Source organism: Apium graveolens, chromosome 2, assembly GCF_009905375.1.
Source record: "Apium graveolens cultivar Ventura chromosome 2, ASM990537v1, whole genome shotgun sequence".
In the NCBI taxonomy this organism is placed as follows: domain Eukaryota; kingdom Viridiplantae; phylum Streptophyta; class Magnoliopsida; order Apiales; family Apiaceae; genus Apium; species Apium graveolens.
Window position 1 is genome coordinate 155,657,343 of NC_133648.1, and position 23,717 is coordinate 155,681,059.

The window sequence follows — 23,717 nt, forward strand, 5'->3', positions numbered from 1 at the left end:
AACGTCCCATCATCTCTGAGGTTTATAACGCTTGGCTCTGATACCATTTCTGTAACACCCCCAGATCCGGGGTCGGGGATCCGGGTCGTCACGGTCTTTCTTTCCACAATATCACTTCACTTAATTAATAATAAATAACCTTATGCTGTGACCCCACACTAACACACACCACAACCCGTTATAGTCTCAGAGATGAAATTTAAATAAGTACAAGTCTTTGAATCCACAATTTAAAAGTTATTACAACCCAAAATGATTACTTGATAAATTTACAGTTAATTGCCATTATCTGCCACAAGTTATAATTATACATAATTGATTCTCAAAAGTAGATGGTCTGATCTACAATAGATCTACCTCTGCAGCTATAGCAACTACAACATCAACGGGAAGACGCGGGACGCTTCCCACGCGCTTGCGCTGGGTCTGCTGGGGTCTGGCCATCTTTCCTAACTGTTGTTGTGTGATGAAAGAAGAAAGCAAGGGTGAGCAACAAGCCCACCAAAATAATATGTATAATGATTTACAATATATGAGCCTACTCATAATACTCATGAAAGTCTTGGTCAAAAGAAATGAACCAAGTTGATAACTTAATGCGATGAAGTCGCAAAATATTCAGTATATATACATATATACTTTTCAAAATATTGGAAGTCCTCTTCCATGCATAATATACACAAAGTCCTAGTGTGTAACTGTATGAAAAAAATATCGTTGCAAGGTGATCTCATATATCTAACCTTGTCTCAACGTTTTTCTGAAAATCTTTGTCATACATAAGACAATTATTAATTAGATATAAGTTTAAAAGATGAGGTTACCAAATACCCCAATATACTTATATCTTTCCCAATACTACTTGAACTACCACCGTTCAAGTTATAATCAGTTTCAAAAGTTCATCACATAGACGAGACTACAAGATAATACTTGAATAGATTCAACATTTAAAATATCATCAAAATAAAATGAAGTTATGAGATACTTCATTTGATGCAAACATTATTTTGAAAACTTGACCCTGCCAACACTCAACAATCGCCCAACCGTAGCCTTTCTATCGAAGTGCTTTGGGTAGTGTTGCAGAAATATCCAATTGGATGATGAACTCATTACGGGAGTTTACCGCGCCAGGAAGACCACTTACGATGATCAGTCGTAGTAGTACAACCCCACCATTTTCTACATGTAGAGGAGAACCTGTCGGATTTACTTGTCAACCGAACACTGAACTCCTAAGGAATGGACCGCCTTAGCGGAACTTCCAGGCCATTTGGGCCAATATAATAAGGCTGGGCCGGCGCTACTCGACCACTTACGCCACTCCTAGTTCAGATGAAATCCATGACTCTGAAACGTAAAGCTCGTTTCCCCCTTTCCCCAAGTAGAAACTTGTTGATACGGCTCCACCAAGAAGTCGTACCTAGTTGGAAAGGAAAACTCACCGATATTTCCCAGGCGATGCCTGTTAATGGATTAACTTGTTCCAAGAATTTTACTTCCCGAATATTGGGTAAGTAATCAAAAACTCTTTTACCAAGACAGCAACCTTGTTGCGAATATAAAACACACCATCGAGCCGGATCCCCCAGGTTTTGAGCGAGTATTTAAATCCCCTTTTTAAAAGGAAGATCTTAAATATAAAAATAGTTTTGGGATCCGCTCTAACTTTTGAAAATCATTTTAAAGACTCGAAAACACTTTAAAGAGTGTTTGGAGTAAAACTGATTTAATGAAGTAAATCAGTCCCCAGAATATTTAGAAAATGTCTGAATATTATTATTTAAATAATATTCCCATAAAAGATAATCTTTATAAAATAATTGAAGTAGAAGTATTAAAACTTATACTTGAAATGAATAGCAAATAATCAAAGATATACTTATACGAAAGTAATATCTTTATTTGAATAATCAAAAATAAGTTTGATTATCGACACCTTATTCTTTAATAAAATAAAGAATATATCTCAGCAAATAATCGGAGTCATAGATCCTCAAATGAATATTCAAATAATATTCAATAAATAAAATAAGCTGAGTCATAATACCTCGAATGAATATTATAAATAATATTCATTAAATAAAATAAAGGAGTCATACATCCTCAAATGAATATTCAAATAATATTCAATAAATAATGTAAAGGAGTCATACGCCTTCGAATAATATTTGAAATAATATTCAATAATAAAATAAAGTTAAAGTTATCGAACAAACCTTATTCGATTAATAGTTTTAAAAACTATATCCATATATATATATATAAATAAATATATATATATATATATATATATATATATATATATATATATATATACTCGGGAACATCGACTCCCGGTTTAGAAATATGTTCACCTTTTATCCCCTATACTAAGGGTATACGCAACTACTTGCTTATTTCTAGCATAGGTATTATGCAACTATAAGCATTGAAATTAACAGATAGATAACCAGATTACGAAACAGACATGCATATATACCATATTAGCATGCTCCAATATATCACAAAATTTGCTAATAACAATCATGCAATATCACAAGATAATGCATATACATATATTTACATCACAACAACAGTATAACGGGTAGAAAACTTGCCTGAGCGACTGGGGTTACGAATGGCTCGGGACGAGTCTGGTAACCTATAAATAACAAGTAAGTTGGAATTAAACCAAAGTCACTTGTAAATCTATACTCTAACCAACTCAGACTATAACGCTCGTTTTGCGCTTACTGATTCTCTTAAGTCACTCGAGTACCCTCGGCTCCACCATTTTTAATAATTTAACCTTTACGAGTTTTAAGGCGATTCCTTCGCGAGTGTCTTACCAACTGCCTAACACACTTACCATAAATGTTTCATGCATTAATTAACCCTTTTTGGTCTTTAACCTATGTTTCAAAGTAAGGTGAGGGGAAAAGTTTCGTTCGCGAAACGCCGTTACTTGAAACGGTCGTTTCTCCTAAACCGTGCATCGGAATCGAACGAACTACATATCAAAACGAAGCTCGTAACATGAGCTATCTAATCATGGCAGTGGTCATAATCTAGCAGGGGGTTCTCGGGTCCTAATGTTATGCACAAAAACAGTCCAAAGAAAATCGGACGTTACGACGACTATGTTTACGCGATTACCAATGTTTAAACTACTCCAATTAACCACCAACCAACTCATAACCATCAATACAACAAAACTTCACCTAAACCATACCACATCAGTCCATAATCTCCAAGGTTTTCAACTCAAACAACCACAATCAAGACCTATGAACTATAATCAAGCTTCAATTACCAAAACACTTCCAAATCAAACCAAACTACTAATAATCACAATCCATGCTTCTCATTTCACAACACCAACCATTAAACTTACTAACAAATAAAGTAAAGGCTAGGGTTTGAAGTTTATACCTTCCTTGGGAGGTGTTAAGTTGCTAGGAAGCCTTAGGGAGCCTCCTACAAGCTTGATCTTTCCAAAGAAATCAAGAACACAAAGTTAGGCTTTGAAGTTTCTAAAAGTCCGATTTAAAGAACTGTAAAAATGAGGGTCTTACCATGATTATTTGGACGAGACTTGTGAACAAGAGTTGTAGGCCATCTCAATACCTTTCTAATGAGCTATAGAACACAATATTTGAGTGAGAAATGAAGGAGATACAGCAGTTTTAGTATTCTGATTCTGTTTTGGCCGAGAGCATGAAGAACAATGCCTTGGTTTCTTTTTGATTTTGATGAAAAATGATTTGCTTGGCTTGGTTGCTTGGTTTTTGTGCTTGCTTTAGTCAATTACCTTCTTGCCCTTGAATTTGTGTGGTTACAAAGCCACCACACCTCCTTCCTTCCCATGTCATGCTTATGTCACCTTGCACATGTCATAATGCTCCCACTTGTCCACACCTTGTGGTTTGATGATGTCACAATCCCTGGCTTCTTATACAAGCTTGTCTCTTGATCACTTATTTGTTTTACGGTTCGCTTATCTTTCGTTCTCGTTTATCGTTTGAGGGATCATACCCGGGATCTTATTACTTAGGTTCCCTTAACCTTTCTCAATATATTATATTCCTTTTATGATCCTCTCCTATAATCCTTTAATTTAAATCCTTTTTATCCTGTTACCTTATACTCAATTCTCTCCGTATCTTGTGAATTTCCGAGAAAAATCAAAGTGTTCGGATTTGGATTCTGACGATCTTTACATACACTTATATCCCATATAAAGTACTAATAAAATCTCAGAATATCCATATCAGAACCCCTACATAGTGTGGCATGAAAAGTTTTCTCATTCAGCAAAAACACTATTCATAAGGGTTTCAAAAATTTCCCAAAAATTGGGGTTATTACATTATGCTTTGAGATAAATATTATTTATGATTCAGCTTATTGATTTATATTATTTATCATATTGTTATTCTGGAATTGGATTATTTTTAAATATGGACCAGATTCGTGGTCGGACCAGATTCGTAGTCATAATAGGCCAATGTGTACCTTGGATCTAGTATATAGAGCAAAGATAGGAGCCTTGCTCTGGTTAGTGCGTGACTGATCAGCAGCCTAACCTTGGTTTTTAAAATCGAAGTGAATATCCAATTCTAATCATTGATTATCAAGAAACTTGATTTCTTATATCTTTTCAATGGACCATTGTTAATCTCAGTGTTAACATTATAACTTCCTGAGCTAGTTAGCTCACTCTTGCAAATTTGTTTATGTTATTTTCCAGTTAAAAAGGAAACTGGTGGTAGCGAGGATCCCCAGACAAGCGTGCGAGCTAGGTAATCCAGGTTGGAATGGGATAAGCTAGCAGATGATGTTTAGATTAGTTTGTGTTGATAGTTTGTAATAAAGTTTACTTCCATTGTAAGATAAATAAACTGGGATTTGGAATGATTGTAATATAAATAAGGTTGTGGCTCGTGGGAATACTTTAAACTACTTCGATCCGTGGATAATGATAAGTAGGGTCATTACATATATTTAATTATATTCATAAATAGGTTTAAGTATGGTGGGTGGGTGTGTGTGTGTGTTGTGGACCCCAAACTTCTGACACGGGTTTAAAGGGCGCTACAGGTTTGGCATCAAAGCTACAGTTTAAAGTCATTGCCACAAGCTTAGATTGTCAGGAAAGCGTAGAGGGTTAAGATTATGATAAAGAAATAGAAAAAAATAGAATGTCGAGAGGTTGAGTGTGACTAAATATTAGGTTTTCGTATGATTCGTGATGAAATTCGAGATTCTTACCTAGCAACGTGATTTCCAGATAGCAGCGATGGCAGATTCCTTTATCCCGATATTATCTGATCACTTGGAGCCTTCAGTTGGAAGACCGTCATCTGATCCACGTCCTGCTCTTCGACTGATGTCAGCCATAATACCTATTATGGCGGTTGCACCACTGCAAGCTATTCCACTTCCTGGTATAAGAACACTTATTCGAGGACCCCCACCTGCTGATTCTGACTCTACCGGACATTCGGTTGCGGGTGCATCTTTTCAGTTTACTTCACACCCTGTTCCATACCAGAGGTATGAGGCTCTTCTTTTGGAATGAGAAGCCCTGTTAGTAAAGATCCAGGAGCTACAGCACATTATAAGGACTATAGATATTGATAGGAATGTGAGGGAGCTTCAGAATGAGATTCAGGTGACCCGGAGGATACTTTAGGCTAGACTTCATGGAGCTACTTGTGAGTGTGCAGCCCTAGATGCTCTTATAGGATGGGCCAGAGAGGTACTGGAAGATTTGGAGAGGCTTGGTGGACCAGAGTTTCCCTGAAGCTAGACCACAGGAATGATGTGACAGTTGATATATGTATAATAGTGTGTAAGGTGTATTATCAGACTTTTGGTGGGTATATAAATAAACTAGGCTTGCTGAATAATGGATAGGTATCTTTACCTTTAATAAAATGTTTCGCCCTTGTACTACCAAACTTTGACATATATATCAATACATTTCCGTTTCCAGCATTGTCATTTACTTTACCATACCTGCTTTATCTTACTGCACCAGTTATAAACTCTTATCATAACATGCACCCTATTCCCTAATTGTTTACATTCTGTAAAGAAGCGTGCAATTTATTTAGTTCAATGATTGAAAATGTTTTCAAAAAGAGATATTTATGTTTTACAAAAACTTTTCATAAAGAGTGTTTTGTTATAAAGGCTAAATAAGTTGTTTGATTCTTTACAGAAAATGCCTCCTAGAAGAAATACCCGTTCTACCAACCAGAATGAAGAAACCAATAACCACAATAACAATACCCAAGATAGCAATAACCAGAATGTCAATCCAGGTCCCATACACCCAACTATAGGCCGGATTCTTCAGATCTTGGCCCAACAGATATTCCACCTGACTCAACAACAGCAGAGGCAGACTAATCCTCAGGTAACCTTTAAGACTTTTCAAGCGGTGAATCCACCAGAGTGTAAAGGTTCTGTAGATCCTGTTGAGGCAAAAGTCTGGTTGAAGGAAATTGAGAAGGCATTTTCCTTAGTTAAAGTGAGAGAGGAGCAGAAGACTGAGTTTGCGAGTTACTATTTGAAGAATCAAGCCACCTACTGGTGGGAAACTATAAAACTGTTGGAAGGTACAGATGATGTTACGTTGGATAGATTCAAGGAGTTGTTTTTAGAGAAGTATTTCCCTCAGTTTATTCAGGATCAAATGGAATTGAAATTTCTAGAGCTAAAGCAGAGAAATATGTCAGTGGCAGATTATGAAAGTAAGTTTGAGGAGTTGTCAAGGTTTGTACCATCGTATGTGGACACTGATAGCAAGAAAGCTAAGAGGTTTCAGTAAGGACTCAAGCCATGGATCCGAGGGAAGCTGGCCATATTTGAATTGGATACGTATGCGGAAGTTGTGTAGAAAGCTATGATTGCGGAGACAGAAAGTTAAATGTCTCTAAAGGAGAAGGAAAGTAAGAAAAAGAAGTTTGAAGGAAATGAAGGACAGCCACAAGCAAGAAAGCTTTCAAATTTCAATAAGAGGAAAGGCAAGTTCTAGCCTGGGAAGAATTTTAACAGACAGAATACAGGCACCGAAGGCCAAGGTAACCGTCCAGCCACTGGGAACCAGCCAACCCAGCAGAGGCCAGCTTTACCTGACTGCCAAGTATGTGGAAAGAAGTATGGAGGAGTGTCCAGTAAGCTGAATGTGGTCTGCTACAGATGCAACCGGAGGGGGTACTACTCAAGGGAGTGCCGTAAACAGCTAGCCAGAGAACCAGCCAACAAGGATCGGCCTACCAGGAATCAAATAGGCAAAGTTCCAGCAATTGGATATACCCGTTTCAAGTGCAGAAAGCCAGGGCACATAGCAAGGGATTGTAAAACACCAGTTCCAGTCAATAATACACTGCAAATCATGGGAGCCTTTCCAACAGTGAATGAACCTCCCAGAGCTAGAGTTTATGACATGTCTGTGAAGGATGCTATCACGGACACTGATGTTGTGGCAGGTATGCTTACTGTGAATTTTTTATGTGCTATAGTGCTAGTAGATTCGGGAGAAACTCTATCGTTTATTTCTCAAGATTTTGTTGATAAGTTGAATTGCCCAGTTGAATTTCTAAGTGAAATTATGATGGTAGAATTAGCAAATCAGGAATGTGTATCTGTGAACCAAGTATGTAAGAACTGTGAGATTGAGAATTCTGACAATAAGTTTGACGCTGACTTGATACCATTTAAGTTAGGAGAGTTTGACGTTATTTTAGGAATGGACTGGCTATCTAAGCACGATGCTCAGATAGACTGTCGTAACAAGAAAGTAATCTTGAAGATGCCATACGAGAAAGTGGTGATGTTTATAGGTCAGAGGCAAGCAAAGATTTTCTTAACGATGATCCAAGCTAAGAAGTTATTATGACAAGGATGCGAGCATTTCATTGCCTATGTGATAGATAGAAGTCAGGAGCTAGTAAAACCGGAAGACACGTAAATGAATTTCCAGACGTATTTCCAGACAAATTACCAGGACTTCCTCCAGATAGGGAAATTATGTTTGCAATCGACTTAGCACCTGGAACCAAACCAGTATCTAAGGCCCCGTTCAAAATGGCGCCTGTTGAAATGAAGGTATTAGCAAAGCAACTACAAGAATTTTTAGAAAAAGGAGTGATTCGACCCAATGTATCTCCATAGGGTGCACCGGTAATATCTGTCAAGAAAAAGGACGGAAGCATGAGGTTATGGATTGACTATCGAGAACTCAACAAGCTTACGATCAAGAACAAGTATCCGTTACCACGAATCGATGATTTGTTTGATCAGCTGAAAGGAGCCAAATATTTTTCTAAGATTCATCTAAGATCCGGATATCACCAATTGAAGATTAAACCCGAAGATATACCAAAGACAGCTTTCAGAACAAGGTACGATCATTATCAATTCTTAGTGATGTCCTTTGGATTAACTGATGCCCCAACAGTATTTATGGACTTGATGAATAGAATTTTCAAGGAATATTTGGACAAGTTTGTAATTGTGTTTATCGATGATATTTTGATCTACTCAAAGTCAACGGAAGATCATGCGGAGCATCTAAGGATATCTTTGGAAATTTTAAGAAAGAAGAAGTTGTATGCAAAGTTTTCAAAGTGTGAGTTTTGGTTACAAGAAGTTCAATTTTTAGGGAACATAGTCAGTAGTGAAGGGATCAAAGTGGACGAAGCAAAGATTGAAGCTAATATGAATTGGGAAAGGCCAAAAACACCAACAGAAGTGAGAAGTTTTTGGGATTATCGGGATATTATCGAAGATTTGTTCAAGATTTCTCGAAGATTGCGACAACTTTAATGAAGCTTACCAGGAAAATGAGAAGTTTAAATGGAATGAAAAGTGTGAAAAAAGTTTTCAAGAATTGAAGAAAAGATTAATCACGACACCTGTTTTGTCACTTCCAGATGATTAAGGAAATTTTGTAATCTATAGTGATGCTTCTCATAAGGGATTAGGTTGTGTCTTGATGCAGCATGATAAAGTCATTGCATATGCATCTCGACAACTGAAACCTCATGAGCAGAAATATCCTACTCATGATTTGGAACTAACGACAATAGTATTCGCCTTGAAGATTTGGAGATATTATCTATATGGAGAAAGATGTGAAATTTATACGAGCCATAAAAGTTTAATGTACATATTCACGCAAAAGGAGCTTAACATGAGACAGAGAAGATGGTTGGAGCTAATCAAAGACTATGATTGCACAATGAACTATCATCGAGGAAAAGTGAATGTGGTGGCAGATGCATTAGAAAGGAAAGACTGAACATGTTAACAATACCTGAAGAGTTAAACAAGGAATTTCATAAATTGGAATTGGAAGTCCGAATTTGCAAACCTAATGAAGTAAAGATGTATAGCATGACTTTTCAGCCATATTTGTTAGAGAAGATAAGAAATTGCCAAGAGGAAATAATGGATCAGGATATCAATCGTTTGTTTGGAGAAGAGTTATGCACTCAGAAGGACGATCAAGGTATTCTCAGATTTTCATCCAAAATTTGGATACCACCAGTGGCAGAATTGAAGAATGAAATTCTACAGGAAGCTCACAACTCAAAGTACTCCCTCCATCCAGGAAGTACCAAGATGTACAGAGATTTAAAGGAGAATTATTAGTGGCCAGACATGAAGAGAGAAATTACAGAATGGGTTAGCAGATGTTACACGTGTCAAAGAGTTAAGGCGGAGCACCAGAGACCAAGTAGATTATTACAACCGTTAGAGATTCCAGAATGGAAATGGGAGCACATTGCTATGGAATTCATAGTTGGATTACCAAAGATGAAAGCGAACCACGATGCCATCTGGGTTATGATAGACAGACTAACCAAATCAGCTCATTTCTTGCCTATTAATGAAAGATTTTGACTAGATAAGTTCATTCACATGTATTTGAAGGAAATAGTAGTGCGTCATGGAGTCCCCGTGTCTATTGTATCTGATCGAGATCCACGATTCAATTCAAGATTTTGGAGAAGTTTTCAAGAATGTTTGGGAACTAAGTTAAACATGAGTACGGCTTACCATCCGCAGACTGACGGCCAAAGCGAGTGAACAATCCAAACAATTGAAGACATGTTACGTATTTGTGCCATTGATTTCAAAGGAAATTGGGACGAGCATTTGCCCTTAGTGGAATTTGCTTATAATAACAGTTATCATGCCAGTATCGGAACGCCTCCCTATGAAGCTTTTATGGACGCAAATATCGATCACCGGTATATTGGGATGAAGTCGGCGAACGTAAAATACTTGGACCTAGTGCAACAGATAAAGGAAGTTGTTGAGGTCATTCAGAAGAGATTAATTGCAGCACAAGATCATCAAAGGAAATATACAGACCAGTCCAGAAAGGATATGGAATTCAAAGAAGGAGATCTAGTGTTACTAAAGGTATCACCATGGAAAGGATTGTCTAGATTTGGAAAGAAAGGAAAGCTGAGTCCTAGATACGTTGGACCTTTTGAAATTCTGAAACGTGTCGGCAAGGTAGCTTATGAATTGGCGTTACCCCCACACAGGGAGCACATTCATAATGTCTTTCACGTATCGATGCTTAAGAAGTATAATCCATATTCTAGGCATGTAATTGAGTATGAGCTGATAGAACTTCAGGCAGATTTATCGTATGTAGAGAATCCAATTGAGATTCTAGAAAAGAGAGAAATGATATTGAGAAATAAAGTTATAAATTTAGTAAGAGTACTGTGGAGGAACCTAAAGGTTGAAGAGTCAACCTGGGAACTAGAAAGTGATATGCGAGGAAAGTACCCCCAATTGTTTACATAGGAGATTTCGGGATATCGCGTGTAATTATTTTATCAATAAATGAATATTATGTGATTATTATGTGATCTGGTGAATTATATGATGACTGATATTAATATTTAAATGTATACGTGATAAAATGTGAGTGTGTTAATTTTATTATGTCCAGAATAAAATATAGATAGTTGTGATATTTTTCTGGCAATTTTTGGATCGTTATATGATTTTATAATGATTTACAGATTTAATAATTATTTTCTGAATAATTACATAACTATTTTATAAAATTGGGAATCGTCCAACTTCAACCGTTTTTACATTTTTACAACCCGCAACTCTTCGGAAAACTCCTTTTTAACAAAATCTGATAATTCCGGACATTTTCCATGTTTTAACTTTTTCAATCCAGATTACGGTTTGACCCGTACGTATCCCGGTGTACATTTTTTGATACAATAATCATTTCGATTAAGTAACAATACCCGTATTCTCGCAAGACGGGATATTATTACATTATTTTCTTATAAAGCGATTAATAAGAAGCCCGGTTTGGATAATTATCCAATACGGGTATCAAATCAGATCGTTTTTGCAGTTACTTAGCGGCTAAGTAACTAATTTATCGATCCAATACGATCCAATATTCTATAAATATAGATAGCCCTTTTCTTATTTCAATTAATTCGTATAATCATAAACAACCAGTTAAAACTATTAATTTACAGGGAAAAACCCTAAAAATGTTGTGTTCTTCATAATCAAACCCACGAACGAAGGCGTTATCGAACTCCGATTCAGGCAAGCCATATATCAAATTGAAGCTCTCGAAAAGACCTTTTTTAATCAATCAACACTTTTGGTGCAGAAATCAAGGTTATTTTCTTATTTTATTATTTTATTTCAAATGATTTAAAGATTAAATTATGAAATTTTGTACTTGATGTTGTTTGTGTGATTTGATGGCATAATCAGGTAGATAATTTTCTCCTGATTAATTTGCTATATTTATTATATGTCAAAAATAGAGGTCAATAACATGGTGAAAATGGGGTTTGATTCTGTGATATTTTGAATTAGGGTTTATGTTCTTGAATATTGTTAATCGATTTTAGGGGTTTTAATTATGTTAAACCTGGGATGAAATTGAAACCACCATCTTGTTGATCGTTCCCTGTACAGTCAATTCATGTAATTAGTTCGTATGCTAGCCTTCGATTTCGAGTCGCCGGAAACTGGTATCGGCGGTGGCGTTCTTCGTTTCCGATCAATATTCCAGCTGATATGTTGTTTGTTTGCAAAGTTTGATTACACAAAATGATTCGTGGCATGGTCAGGAACGGATCTGCAGCTTTGGGTGTGATTCAAGGCGATTTGCAATTGCCGCTGGTGAGCTCGATGGCGGTAGCCATGGCTGCCGGTGGCGGAGGGTGAAGGTGGTGGTGAGATTTGAGTTTCATCACCCACCTTTCACCTAAATTGCATTTCAATCCCTTCTTTTTAAAAATATTTCAAAAACAATATTCTGTTATTTTAAAAGTCAGAAAATTGTTTATATAATTATTTTAAATTCAAAAAATTCTTTTTAATTATTTATTTACTTAAAAACGAATATAATTTATTTTATTAATTAATTTTAATTAGTTTTTAATTTTTTAAATTAATCAATTAATTTAATATTAATTGATTAATTAATTTAATTAATTATTATTTGATTTTAACTTATTTAATAATTAGATTTAATTATTTATTTGGATTTAAAAATTCTGAAAATACTTTTGAGCTTTAAAATATTGTTTAAAATTATTTTCGAAGCTCAATAATTATTATTAAATCATTTTAAAGTCAGATTCGGATGTTCGAATCCTGTTAATTAATTATAAAATGATTCGGAGACCCGTTTTAATTCTGAAAAAATGTTCAAAAATTCATATAAAATACCTGTAAAATCATTTTAACCCCGAATTTTCTTTGAATAATTATCTTAATTGAATATCTTACATGCTACGTGTTATATGTCATATGATTGATGCATAATATGACTGTACGTGCATTGGTTGACTGTTTTTATCATAACTTTAAATGCGTACGTCCGATTTTGGTGAAATGAAGGGTAGTTAGAAGCTTGTAATGAATAAAATGAGATGAGAAGTAGTATTGATAAATTAATGTGATGTTTAACAGAGGAAGCGAGACGTAGAAAGGGAAAACAAGTGGTCTGTGAGTGGGAACCAATTGACAGTGCTAGTAAAGTAAAAGCGGATTGATAAGGCAAGTATCCCTGAACTTTCTTGTACTATAATTGCAAGTATTCTCGAACTCCCTTCATTACGTTATAATTATTTCAAATAGTCCTGATTCTATATTGCAAGTACTTTGAAGTACTTAACCCTAAACCCTGATTCTTATTGATCTTGAGCCATAAGCCTTATTCTTCATAAACCATTGATTGTTGAATTCTCATATACGAACCACACATATACGATACTACTCCACAAATACATATCTACCACATACTGATTCATTATATGGAATTGTTCAACATACGAACCTTTACGCTTTGTATAACAGAAGACCAATCCTTGCGACCCTTGAACCTTTGGTCTTCTACCTTCTGATTCTTTTCTTGATTGAGAGCCAATATTTTTGAATACCTTGTTATACCTTCATGGGACTATGAATCACCATCACCCTATGCTTTGAGATAAATGTTGTTTATTATTCAGCTTATTGATTTACATTTTTTATCATATTGTTATTCTGTAACTGGAATATTTTTAAATATGGACCAGATTCGTGGTCTGATCAGATTCATGGTCATAATAGGCCAATGTGTGCCTTGGATCCAGTATATAGAGCAAAGCTGGGAGCCTTGCTCGGGGTTAGTGCGTGACTGATCAGCAGCCTAACCTTGGTTTTTAAAATGAAAGTGAATATCCAATTCTAATCATTGATTATCAAGAAACTTGATTTCTTATATCATTTCAATGGATCATTGTTAATCTCAGTGTTAACATTATGACTTGCTGAGCTAGTTAGCTCACTCTTGCAAATCTGTTTATGTTATTTTCCGGTTAAAAGGGAAACTGGTGGTAGCGAGGATCCCCAGACAAGCGTGCGATCTAGGTATCCAGGTTGGAATGGGATAAGCTAGCAGATGATGTTTGGCTTAGTTTGGGTTGATAGATTGTAATAAAGTTTACTTCCATTGTAAGATAAATAAACTGGGATTTGGAACGATTGTAATAAAAATAAGGTTGTGGCTTGTAGGCATACTTTAAACTACTTCAATCCTTGGATAATGATAAGTAGGGTCATTGCATATATTTAATTATATTTATAAATAGGTTTAAATATGGTGTATGTGTGTGTGTTGTGGACCCCAAATTTCTGACCTGGGTTTGAAGGGCGCTACAGGTTTAGCATCAGAGCTACAGTTTAAAGTCACTGTCACAAGCTTAAATTGTCGGGAATGGGTAGAGGGTTAAGATTTTGATAAAGAAATAGAAAAAAATAGAATGTCGAGAGGTTGAGTGTGACTAAATAGTAGGTTTTAGTATGATTCGTGATGAAATTCGAGATTCTTACCTAGCAACGTGATTGCCAGATAGCAGCGATGGAAGATTCCTTTATCCCGATATCATCTTATCACTCAGAGCCTTCAATCGGAAGATCGTAATCTGATCCACGTCCTGCTCTTCGACTGGTGTCAGCCATAATACCTGTTGCAGCGGTTGCACCAATGCAAGCTATTCCACTTCCTGGTATAAGAACACCTATTCGAGGACCCCCACCTGCTAATTCTGACTCTACCGGACATTCGGTTGCGGTTGCATCTTTTCAGTTTACTTCACACCCTGTTCCATACCAGAGGTATGAGGCTCTTCTTTTGGAACGAGAAGCCATGTTGGCACAGATCCAGGAGCTACAACACATTATAAGGACTATAGATGTTGACAGGAATGTGAGGTAGCTTCGGAATGAGATTCAGGTGACCCGGAGGATACTTGAGGCTAGACTTCATGGAGCTACTTTTGAGTATGCAGCCCCAAATGCTCTTATAGGATGGGCCAGAGAGGTACTAGAAGATTTGGAGAGGCTTGGTGGACCAGAGTTTGCCTGAAGCTAGACCACGAGAATGATGTGACAGTTGATATATGTATAATCATGTGTAAGGTGTATTATTAGACTTTTGGTGGTATATAAATAAACTAGACTTGCTGAATAATGGATAGGTATCTTTGCCTTGAATAAAATGTTCCGCCCTTGTACTACCGAACTTTGACATATATATCAATACATTTCCTTTTCCAGCATTGTCATTTACTTTACCATACCTGCTTTATCTTACTGCATCAGTTATAAACTCTTGTCATAACATGCACCCAATTCCCTAATTCTTTACATTCTGTAAAGAAGCGTGCAATTATCTAGTTCAATGATGTTTTCAAAAAGAGATATTTATGATTTACAAAAACTTTTCATAAAGAGGGTTTTGTTATAAAGGCTAAATAAGTTGTTTGATTCTTTACAGAAAATGCCTCCTAGAAGAAATACCCGTTCTACCAACCAGAATGAAGAAACCAACAACAACAATAATAATACCCAAGATAGCAATGTCCAGAATGTCAATCCAGGTCCCATAGACCCAACTGTAGGTCAGATTCTTTAGATCTTGGCCCAACAGATAGTCCACCTGACTCAACAACAGCAGAGGCAGACTAATCCTCAGGTAACCTTTAAGACTTTTGAGGCAGTGAATCCACCAGAGTTTAAAGATTATGTAGATCCTGTTGAGGCAAAAGTCTGGTTGAAGGAAATTGAGAAGGCATTTGCCTTAGTTAAGGTGAGAGAGGAGCAGAAGACTGAGTTTGCGAGTTACTATTTGAAGAATTAAGCCACCTACTTGTGGGAAATTGTTAAAGTATTGGAAGGTACAGATGATGTTACGTTGGATAGATTCAAGGAGTTGTTTTTAGAGAAGTATTTCCCTCAATTTATTCAGGATCAAATGGAATTGAAATTTCTGGAGCTAAAGCAGGGAAATATGTCAGTGGCAGATTATGAAAGTAAGTTTGAGGAGTTGTCAAGGTTTGTACCATCGTATGTGGACACTAATAGCAAGAAAGCTAAGAGGTTTCAGCAAGGACTCAATCCATGGATCCGAGGGAAGGTGGCCATATTTGAATTGGATACATATGCGGGAGTTGTGCAGAAAGCTATGATTGCGAAGACAGAAAGTGAAATGTCTTAAAAGGAGAAGGAAAGTAAGAGAAGGAAGTTTGAAGGAAATGAAGGACAGTCACAAGCAGGAAAGTTTTCAAATTTCAATAAAAGAAAAGGCAAGTTCTAGACCGAGAAGAATTTTAATAGACATAATACAGGCACCGAAGGCGAAGGTAACCGTTCAGCCACTGGGAACCAGCCAACCCAGCAGAGGCCAGCTTTACCTGACTACCAAGTATGTGGAAAGAAGTATGGAGGAGTGTACAGCAAGCTGAATGTGGTCTGCTACAGATGCAACCAGAGGGGGCACTATTCAAGGGAGTGCCGTAATCAGCTAGCCAGAGAACCAGCCAACAAGGATCGGCCTACCAGGAATCAAACAGGCAAAGTTCCAGCAATTGGGTATACCTGTTTCAAGTGCGGAAAGCCAGTGCACATAGCAAAGGATTGTAAGACACCAGTTCCAGTCAATTATACTCTGCGAATCATGGGAGCCCCTCCAACAGTGAATGAACCTCCCAGAGCTAGAGTTTATGACATGTTTGTGAAGGATGCTATCAAGGACACTGATGTTATGGCAGGTATGCTTACTGTGAATTCTTTATGTGCTATAGTGCTAGTAGATTCGGGAGCAACTCGATCATTTATTTCTCAAGATTTTATTGATAAGTTGAATTTCCCAGTTGAATTGCTAAGTGAAATTATGATGGTAGAATTAGCAAATCAGGAACTTGTATATGTGAACCAAGTATGTAAGAACTGTGAGATTGAGAATTCTGACAATAAGTTTGACGCTGACTTGATACCATTTAAGTTAGGAGAGTTCGACGTTATTTTAGGAATGGACTGGCCATCTAAGCACGATGCTCAGATAGACTCTCGTAACAAGACAGTAATCTTGAAGACGCCAGGCGAGAAAGTGGTGACGTTTAAAGGTCAGAAGCAAGGAAAGATTTTCTTAACGATGATCCAAGCTAAGAAGTTATTATGACAAGGATGCGAGCATTTCATTGCCTATGTGATAGATAGAAGTCAGGAGTCAGTAAAACTGGAAGACATTCCAGTAGTAAATGAATTTCCAGACGTATTTCCAGACGAATTACCAGGACTTCCTCCAGATAGGGAAATTAAGTTTGCAATCGACTTAGCACCTGGAACTAAACCAGTATCTAAGGCCCCGTTCAAAATGGCGCCTATTGAAATGAAGGAATTAGCAAAGCAACTGCAAGAATTGTTAGAAAAAGGAGTGATTCGACCCAGTGTATCCCCATGGGGTGCACCGGTACTATCTATCAAGAAAAAGGATGGAAGCATGAGGTTATACATTGACTATCGAGAACTCAACAAGCTTACGATCAAGAACAAGTATCCATTACCTCGAATCGATGATTTGTTTGATCAGCTGAAAGGAGCCAAATATTTTTCTAAGATTTATCTAAGATCCAGATATCACCAATTGAAGATTAAACCTGAAGATATACCAAAGACAGCTTTCAGAACAAGGTACGGTCATTATGAATTCTTAGTGATGTCTTTTGGATTAACCAATGCCCCAGCAGTATTTATGGACTTGATGAACAGAATTTTCAAGGAATATTTGGACAAGTTTGTAATTGTGTTTATCGATGATATTTTGATCTACTCAAAGTCAACGGAAGATCATGCGGAGCATCTAAGGATATCTTAGAAAATTTTAAGAAAGAAAAAGTTGTATGCAAAGTTTTCAAAGTGTGAGTTTTGGTTACAAGAAGTTCAATTTTTAGGGCACATAGTCAGTATGAAAGGATCAAAGTGGACCCAACAAAAATCGAAGCTATTATGAATTGGGAAAGGCCAAAAACACCAACAGAAGTGAGAAGTTTTTTGGGATGAGAAGTGTGAAGAAAGTTTTCAAGAATTGGAGAAAAGATTAATCACCGCACCTGTTTTGTCACTTCTAGATGATCAAGGAAATTTTGTAATCTATAGTGATGCTTCTCATAAGGGATTAGGTTATATCTTGATGCAACATGATAGAGTCATTGCATATGCATCTCAACAACTAAAACCTCATGAGCAGAAATATCCTACTCATTTGGAACTAATGATAATAGTATTCGCCTTGAATATTTGGAGACATTATCTCTATGGAGAAAGATGTGAAACTTATACGGACCATAAAAGTTTAAATTACATATTCACACAAAAGGAGCTTAACATGAGAGAGAGGAGATGGTTGGAGCTAATCAAAACTATGATTGCACAATTAACTATCATCCAGGAAAAGCGAATGTGGTGGCAGATGCATTAAGCAGAAAGGAAAGACTGAACATGTTAACAGTGCTAGAAGAGTTATACAAAGAATTTTGGAAATTAGAAGTCAGAATTTACAAAACTGATGAAATAAAGATGTATAGCATGACTTTTCAACCATATTTGTTAGAGAAGATAAGAAAATGCCAAGAGGAAATAATGGATCAGGATATCAATCATTTGGTTGGAGAAGAGTTATGCACTCAGAAGGACGATCAAGGTATTCTCAGATTTTCATCCAAAATTTGGATACCATCAATGGCATAATTGAAGAATGAAATTCTACAGGAAGCTCATAACTGAAAGTACTCCCTCCATCCAGGAAGTACCAAGATGTACAGAGATTTAAAGGAGAATTATTGGTGGCCAGACATGAAGAGAGAAATTACAGAATGGATTAGCAAATGTTACATGTGTCAAAGAGTTAAGGCGAAGCACCAGAGACCAAGTAGATTATTACAACCGTTAGAGATTCCAGAATGGAAATGGGAGCACATTGCTATGGACTTCATAGTTGGATTACCAAAGATGAAAGCGAACCACAATGTCATCTGGGTTATAATAGATAGACTAACCAAATCAGCTCATTTCTTGCCTATTAATGAAAGATTTTGACTGGATAAGTTGGTTCACATGTATTTGAAGAAAATAGTAGTACATCATGGAGTCCCCGTGTCTATTGTATCTGATCGAGATCCACAATTCAATTCAAGATTTTGGAGAAGTTTTCAAGAATGTTTGGGAACTAAGTTAAACATGAGTACGACTTACCATCCGCAGACTGACGGCCAAAGCGAGAGAACAATCCAAACAATTGAAGACATGTTATGTGTTTGTGCCATTGATTTTAAAGGAAATTAGGACGAGCATTTGCCCTTAGTGGAATTTGCTTATAATAACAGTTATCATGCCAGTGTCGGAATGCCTCCCTATGAAGCTCTTTATGGACGCAAATATCGATCACCGGTATATTGGGATGAAGTCGGCGAACGTAAAATACTTGGACCCGAATTAGTGCAACAGACAAAGGAAGTTGTTGAGGTCATTCAGAAGAGATTAATTACAGCACAAGATCGTCAAAGGAAATATACAGACCAGTCCAGAAAGGATATGGAATTCAAAAAAGGATATCTAGTGTTACTAAAGGTATCACCATGGAAAGGATTGTCTAGATTTGGAAAGAAAGGAAAGCTGAGTACTAGATACGTTGGACCTTTTGAAATTCTGAAACGTGTCGGCAAGGTAGCTTACGAATTGGCGTTACTCCCGCACATGGAGCACATTCATAATGTCTTTCATGTATCGATGCTTAAGAAGTATAATCCATATTCTAGGCATGTAATTGAGTATGAGCTAATAGAACTTCAGGCAGATTTATCGTATGTAGAGAATCTAATTGAGATTCTAGAATAGAGAGAAAAGATATTGAGAAATAAAGTTGTAAATTTAGTAAGAGTACTGTGGAGGAACCCAAAGGTTGAAGAGTCACCCTGGGAACTAGAAAGTGATATGCGAGAAAAGTACCCCAAATTGTTTACATAGGAGATTCTGGGATATCGCGTGTAATTATTTTATCAATAAATGATTATTCTATGATTATTATGTGATTTCTAGTGAATTATATGTTGATTGATATTAATATTTAGATGTATACGTGATAAAATGTGAGTGTGTTAATATTATTATGTCCAGAATAAAATATAGATAATTGTGATATTTTTCTGGTAATTTTTGGATCGTTATATGATTTTATAATGATTTACAGATTTAATAATTATTTTTTGAATTATTACATAACTATTTTATAAAATCGGGAGTCGTCCAACTTCAACCTTTTTAACGTTCTTACAACCCGAAACTCTTCGGAAAACTCCTTTCTAACCTAATCTGATAATTCCGGACATTTTCTAGTGTTTTAACTTTTTAATATGGATAACGGTTTGACCCGTACACGTCCCAGCGTACAATTTTTGATATAATAATCATTTTGATAAAGCAACAAAACCCGTATTCTCGCAAGACGGGATATTATTACATTATTTTCGTATAAAGTGATTTATAAGAAGCCCGATTTGGATAATTATCCAATACGGGTATCGAATCAGATCATTTTTGCAGTTACTTAGAGGCTAAGTAACTAATTTATCGATCCAACACGATCCAATATGCTATAAACATATATAGCCCTTTTCTTATTTCAATTAATTCGTATAATCATAAACAACCAGTTAAAACTATTAATTTACAGAGAAAAACCCTAAAAATGTTGCGTTCTTCATAATCAAACCCATGAATGAAGGCGTTATCAAACTCCAATTCGGGCATGCCATATATCAAATCGAAGCTCTCGAAAAGACCTTTCTGAATCAATCAACACTTTTGGTGCAGAAATCAAGGTTATTTTCTTATTTAATTGTTTTATTTCAAATGATTTAAAGATTAAATTATGAAATTTTGTTCTTGATTTTGTTTGTGTGATTTGATGGCATAATCATGTAGATATTTTTCTCCTGATTAATTTGGTATATTATATATCAAAAATAGAGGTCAATAACATGGTAAAAATGGGGTTTGATTCTGTGATATTTTGAATTAGGGTTTATGTTCTTGAATATTGTTAATCGATTTTAGGGGTTTTAATTATGTTAAACCTGGGATGAAATTGAAACCACCATCTTGTTGATCGTTCCCTGTACAGTCAATTCATGTAATTAGTTCGTATGCTAGCCTTCGATTTCGAGTCACCGGAAACTGGTATCGGCGGTGGTGTTCTTCGTTTCCGATCAATATTCCAGCTGATATGTTGTTTGTTTGCAAAGTTTGATTACACAAAATGATTCGTGGCATGGTCAGGAATGGATCTGCAGCTTTGGGTGTGATTCAAGGCGATTTGCAATTGCCGCTGGTGAGCTCGATGGCGGTAGCCATGGCTGCCGGTGGCGGAGGGTGAAGGTGGTGGTGAGATTTGAGTTTCATCACCCACCTTTCACCTAAATTGCATTTCAATCCCTTCTTTTTAAAAATATTTCAAAAACAATATTCTGTTATTTTAAAAGTCAGAAAATTGTTTATATAATTATTTTAAATTCAGAAAATTCTTTTTAATTATTTATTTACTTAAAAGCGAATATAATTTATTTTTTTTTAATTAATTTTAATTAGTTTTTAATTTTTTAAATTAATCAATTAATTTAATATTAATTGATTAATTAATTTAATTAATTATTATTTGATTTTAACTTATTTAATAATTAGATTTAATTATTTATTTGGATTTAAAAATTCTGAAAATACTTTTGAGCTTTAAAATATTGTTTAAAATTATTTTCGAAGCTCGATAATTATTATTAAATCATTTTAAAGTCAGATTCGGATGTTCGAATCCTGTTAATTAATTATAAAATGATTCGGAGACCCGTTTTAATTCTGAAAAAATGTTCAAAAATTCGTATAAAATACCTGTAAAATCATTTTAACCCCGAATTTTCTTTGAATAATTATCTTAATTGAATATCTTACATGCTACGTGTTATATGTCATATGATTGATGCATAATATGACTGTACGTGCATTGGTTGACTGTTTTTATCATAACTTTAAATGCGTACGTCCGATTTTGGTGAAATGAAGGGTAGTTAGAAGCTTGTAATGAATAGAACGAGATGAGAAGTAGTATTGATAAATTAATGTGATGTTTAACAGAGGAAGCGAGACGTAGAAAGGGAAAACAAGTGGTCTGTGAGTGGGAACCAATTGACAGTGCTAGTAAAGTAAAAGCGGATTGATAAGGCAAGTATCCCTGAACTTTCTTGTACTATAATTGCAAGTATTCTCGAACTCCCTTCATTACGTTATAATTATTTCAAATAGTCCTGATTCTATATTGCAAGTACTTTGAAGTACTTAACCCTAAACCCTGATTCTTATTGATCTTGAGCCATAAGCCTTATTCTTCATAAACCATTGATTGTTGAATTCTCATATACGAACCACACATATACGATACTACTCCACAAATACATATCTACCACATACTGATTCATTATATGGAATTGTTCAACATACGAACCTTTACGCTTTGTATAACAGAAGACCAATCCTTGCGACCCTTGAACCTTTGGTCTTCTACCTTCTGATTCTTTTCTTGATTGAGAGCCAATATTTTTGAATACCTTGTTATACCTTCATGGGACTATGAATCACCATCACCCTATGCTTTGAGATAAATGTTGTTTATTATTCAGCTTATTGATTTACATTTTTTATCATATTGTTATTCTGTAACTGGAATATTTTTAAATATGGACCAGATTCGTGGTCTGATCAGATTCATGGTCATAATAGGCCAATGTGTGCCTTGGATCCAGTATATAGAGCAAAGCTGGGAGCCTTGCTCGGGGTTAGTGCGTGACTGATCAGCAGCCTAACCTTGGTTTTTAAAATGAAAGTGAATATCCAATTCTAATCATTGATTATCAAGAAACTTGATTTCTTATATCATTTCAATGGATCATTGTTAATCTCAGTGTTAACATTATGACTTGCTGAGCTAGTTAGCTCACTCTTGCAAATCTGTTTATGTTATTTTCCGGTTAAAAGGGAAACTGGTGGTAGCGAGGATCCCCAGACAAGCGTGCGAGCTAGGTATCCAGGTTGGAATGGGATAAGCTAGCAGATGATGTTTGGCTTAGTTTGGGTTGATAGATTGTAATAAAGTTTACTTCCATTGTAAGATAAATAAACTGGGATTTGGAACGATTGTAATAAAAATAAGGTTGTGGCTTGTAGGCATACTTTAAACTACTTCAATCCTTGGATAATGATAAGTAGGGTCATTGCATATATTTAATTATATTTATAAATAGGTTTAAATATGGTGTATGTGTGTGTGTTGTGGACCCCAAATTTCTGACCTGGGTTTGAAGAGCGCTACAGGTTTAGCATCAGAGCTACAGTTTAAAGTCACTGTCACAAGCTTAAATTGTCGGGAATGGGTAGAGGGTTAAGATTTTGATAAAGAAATAGAAAAAAATAGAATGTCGAGAGGTTGAGTGTGACTAAATAGTAGGTTTTAGTATGATTCGTGATGAAATTCGAGATTCTTACCTAGCAACGTGATTGCCAGATAGCAGCGATGGAAGATTCCTTTATCCCGATATCATCTTATCACTCAGAGCCTTCAGTCGGAAGATCGTAATCTGATCCACGTCCTGCTCTTCGACTGGTGTCAGCCATAATACCTGTTGCAGCGGTTGCACCAATGCAAGCTATTCCACTTCCTGGTATAAGAACACCTATTCGAGGACCCCCACCTGCTAATTCTGACTCTACCGGACATTCGGTTGCGGTTGCATCTTTTCAGTTTACTTCACACCCTGTTCCATACCAGAGGTATGAGG